Below are 4,876 nucleotides of genomic sequence, written 5' to 3'. Positions count from 1 at the left end.
TTGTCCCAGGCCCTGCTCCTTGGTGTGCGGAGGGTGGGGGCTGCCTCCGAGGGCCCCATTCAGCCTCCTTCACCCTGGCAGGGGGGCTGGCAGCAGTAGCACAAAGAAAACTTTGTCCCGGCGGCTGGGCCCCAGAGCCTCCCGTCCGTGTGCAGAGCAGGACTCTGGGCCAGCCGCACAGGGCTGTGCCATTGAGGCAGCTCGGGGTCTCACAGCCTCCAGGCCTCCATCTGCTCTGAGAGCCCCCAAAGCCCTCTGAGGCCAAACAGGAAGCCTCAGAGCTGCAGAGCACAAGGCCTCTGGCTGGGGGCAGGCAGGGCCAGGGGCTCTCGTCCTGCCACGGACTCCAGCTCCGTGCTCTCTGCTCACACAGGGGCGTGTGTGGCCTGTGCTTCTGCCAGGGAAGGAAAGAGCTTTCTGAGGGCCTCAGGCTGGCTGCAGGCTCAGGTGGTGGTGGAGGGAACAGCCTTGGGGCCCTGCCAGGTCCGGAGCACCACACCTTGAGCCCCCAGCCACGTGGGGTTGTGTGTGTAAAATATCCAAGTGGGGCTGTGTGTGTAAAATGCAACAGCAACCCGTGTTGGTGGGTAGGCATCACACCTTGGTGTGTGTGCATGTGCAAGAGAGGGCATGAGTGTGGGCATGCATGCACTGAGCAGTGTGTGCACCAAGGAGTGTGTGCACTGAGGAGTGCGTGCACTGAGGAGTACGTGCACTGAGGAGTATGTGCACTGAGGAGTATGTGCACTGAGGAGTATGTGCACTGAAGAGTGTGTACACTGAGCAGTGTGGGTACCGAGAAGCCTGTGCACTGAGGAGGAGTGCATGCACTGAGGAGTGAGTGCACCAAGGAATGTGTGTACTGAGGAATGTGTGCACCAAGGAGTGTGTGCACTGAGGAGGAGTGTGTGTACCGAGGAACGTGTGCACTGAGGAGGAGTATATGCACCGAGGAGTGTGTGCACTAAGGAGTGTGTGCACCGAGGAGTATGTGTAAAGAGGAGTGTGTGTACTAAGGAGGAATGTGTGCATCAAGAAGTGTGTGCACTGAGGAGTGTATGCACCGAGGAGTGTGTGCAAGGAGGAGTGTGTGCACTAAGGAGGAGTGTGTGCACTGAGGAGGAGTTGCACTGAGGAGTGTGTGCACCAAGGAATGTGTGCACTGAGAAGGATATGTGCACTGAGGAGTGTGGGTACCGAGGAGCATGTGCACTGAGGAGGAGTGTGCAATGAGGAGGAGTGTGCACCGAGGAGTGCACTGAGAGGAGTGTGTGCACTGAGGAGTGTGTGCACCGAGGAATGTGTGCACTGACGAGTGTGTGCACTGAGGAGGAGAGTGTGCACTGAGGAGTATATGTACCCAGGAGTGTGTGCACCGAGGGGTGTGTGCACTGAGGAGGAGTGTGCACTAAGGAGTGTGTACTGAGGAGGAGTGTGCACTGAAGAGTGTGTGCACCAAGGAGTGTGTGCACTGAGGAGGATTGTGTGCACTGAGGAGTGTGTGTACACACGTGCCACAGTACCCTGTGTGCCTGAGTGCAGATGCCTGCCTGCACTTCCACATGTGTGCCTGCATCCTGCCAGCCCTTGAGACTTGTGTGGTGTGCTGCGTTCCCTGGGTTGTGTGGTGTGCTGCCTGGGCAGGTTCCCTCCCTTCCCCGCCGTGGCCCCTGGGGATTCAGGTCACATCTGGACGCTGAGCTCTGCTGGCACTGGGTGGGGGGAGGGCCATTATCCCCCTCCCTGGGCTCTTGGAAGCCGTGGGCAGCCCCCCAGCCAAGGGCCAGGGTAGGCGACAAGTAGGCTCCTGCCCAAGTCTCCTGGACCCATTGCCAGGCTGGGGGCCTAAGGGCACCTCAGCGATGCCCTAGGGACGACCCTGAGTTGGGCACTGAGGGAATCTCGATGGAGACCACCCCTCAGAGCGGGTGTGGGCGAGAGATGAGAAAGGGAAGGCCCCAAAGCCGTGGCAGGTCGAATGGAGTCAGCAGCCGAGGAGGCAGGTGGGCGGGCGGGGTCAGGCGGGCCTCACAGAAGAGGGGGCTCGAAGGGCCATGGGACTCACGCAGCCGGGGCCACAGCCTCCCTAGCTTCAGGGTACCTCATCCTCATCCCCGGTCCCCCCGCCCTAGTGCAGGCAGGTGGCTGTGCGGCCACTGGGGACAGGACCCGGCCTGCCTCGTCTTGGGTTTCCAGTGTCTGTCGGCAGTGAGGTTTGCAGCTGGGGCGGGGACAGGGGGAGGGCGGATGGGAGTGGGGTGCAGGTGGAAAGGACATCTGCCTGGGAACGTGGAGCAGCCAGCATTCGGCCTGGGGCACCACAAACATCTGGGATCCAGGAAGGGGACGCGAGACTATACTTTCAGGGATCGTTTCTACACTTCACGACTGGAGAAGCATTTCTGAACGTGCAGAGCATGGAGGAGGAAGCGTGGTTGGTGGGAGGAGGGGAGAGTGTGTGGGGTCAGGTATCCCAGGCTCCCAGGTGGCCTTCAGGTGACCCCCTACAGCCCCCCACCCGCGTTCGGGCCCTGGCTTATGCATTCTCAGCTGACCACCGCCCACCCAATTTCTGTCCCGGAAAAAGGGCAGGAGCCATGGACCCAGCCTCTTCAGAGACCCTGGTGGCCCCAGGGTCCAACCCGGCCTTCTCCCCAGCATCCCACCATTCTCGCACCAAGGTTCTGTTGCTTTGGGTTCAGCCCGTGCCTCTGAGCTGATGAAGTGTGGGTAGCAGTCACTCACATTCCAGCAAGAACGGTTTGCTTCCATCCTCTGCCAGGGGCCTCCTCAGACCCCCTCTAAATGCCCGGCACTGGCAAAGTGCCCAGAACCACTGATCATCTGTGACTCCTCCCTACTGTGACCTCCACCCCCACCAAGCCCTTGCCCTTCTGTCTCAGAGCCACAGGTCCTGGAGAGCGTGGGGATGGCATTCGGGCACGTCCGGTCACCCCTCCCTAGAGGGCCTGGACCCTGTGCCAGAGACTTGATGGTCACTTTGTGTACACTGTAGACTCTATAGCGACTCATACGATATTCATGCAACCTTTTCGAGCCTGCATTTTCTCCCCATTTTACACCGGAGGAAACTGAGGCCTGGCAAGGCTAAGCTAGCTGCCAGGCCTCCACCTGGGAGGCGGAGGGAGGGTGGAGGTGGGGTTTGCACCTGGGTGCGCCTGCCTCCAACTCTGTGCTTCTAGTCATGGCTTTTATTGTCCCCAATAAAAGGGCCCAGAACTTCGGGCTCCGTCAGGTACTCGGGGCTGGGAGTTGTGAGCTGGGGAAAGAGGCCACTGGGAACCAAATATGCTCCCAGGCTCCACAACCATTGAAGGTGTGACTGGGATTTGAGCCCAGAGGCCAGGGGTCCTGGTGGGGTCCAGGGCCTGGCTGGGGCTGGGAGGCACTGGTGCTTCGTGCTCGCTGGCCTGTGGGAAGACTAGCCAGTGTGAGGCTCTCCTCTGGCCCAGGTGCCTCCAGGCTAGTCTGGATGACCCTGTGACACCCTACATTCCCCATTCCCCTAGGCCTCAGTTTCCCCGCCAGTCAGAAAGCAGAGACACCTCCTTTCCACCGAGAGCTCAGCCTGAGGCCCAGGGACTCCTCCCAAGGTGGCCCACAGGTGAGCCTCCTGGGGTCTGGAACTCCTTGAGACTCTGAAAATTGGGTGTAAATTTTTGTGCATTTTTCCAGGGAGAGGACCCACGACGTGTGTCACATCTAAGGCGTCTGCTGTCCCCAAAAGAAACCCAAATGGCCATTACTGAGATTAGGAAGTAGCTGGAGAAGTTGGGGTTAGAGGTGTGGAGGGTGGGGCAAGTGCTGGCCGGGGATGAGGAGAGGAGGAGGGAGGTCTGGGTGCTGGGAGATGCAGGGCCGTGGGGGCCGGCAGGTGGAGGGGGTGACTCGTGGGTGGGGCTGAGGGCCAGAGTGGGTGGAGGTGCTGGATGGGACAGCATCCTGAGCTCCCACCTCGCTGAGCTCAGAGACTCCCCAGGCAGGGCCGGGACTTCCTGATGGACTGTGTGTCCAAGCGGCTGGCTGGAGGCCGGGGTGGGCAGCGTCCTGGCCCTCGGCGGGGTGGCTCCTGGACAGGATATCCCCGGTCTCACCGCTTGGGCTCTCCCATCCCCCAGATCAGCGGCTAGGCGGGGCCTGGGAAGGGAGGAAGGAAGGGAGAGCACTGCCCGCAGGGCGGGGAAGGCTTATCGCCTGGGACTCCAGGCCCTCCCATCAGTAACCCTCTATGGCGCCCCCATGCCCACAAGATCCAATCTCCCCCGCCTGAAAATCAGCCCCCAAATCTGGGCGCCCTGACGTCCAGCTTCATCCCAAACCCCTCTGCCTATGAGCACACGGGGTCCCTCCAGTGCACCCTGAACCCACGTAGAACCTCCCAGTTCCACATCTCGAACCGCCTTCCCCATCGCCTCAGCCGGGACACCATCCATAAAGGGCCTGGGGAACCACCTCCTCCAGGAAGCCTACCATGATAGCCCACCTGCTGGGCTCCACCCGCTTATCTGAGGGACGGGCACGGCCAGGCACATCACCCCCCTTTTCAAGAGGGAGGGTTTCCTGAGGGCCTCCCAGCAAGTCAGTGAGGAATCTGGGAGCCGCCACAGGCTGAGCCCTGTGCCTTCGGGCTGCCCCACACGGGTGCAGAGAGGCACCCGGACCAAGGGCCTGGGCTTCCACCACTGTCTGCAAATTTCAGCCCAGAATCCCCTGCCCTCCCCCAGCCCCACCCAAGCTACCCTTTCCACGCAGGGGCCCCAGGTTCCATCTCTGGACTTCCGCTTGCCCAGGCTGTTAGGGCCACGCTGACTGGCTTATCAGCTCCTTCCCCTCCCACCGCCTGCCTGGGGGCCTG

Source organism: Macaca fascicularis, chromosome 15 (genome assembly GCF_037993035.2).
Source record: "Macaca fascicularis isolate 582-1 chromosome 15, T2T-MFA8v1.1".
NCBI classification, from domain to species: Eukaryota; Metazoa; Chordata; class Mammalia; order Primates; family Cercopithecidae; genus Macaca; species Macaca fascicularis.
This window is presented reverse-complemented; position numbering follows the sequence as displayed.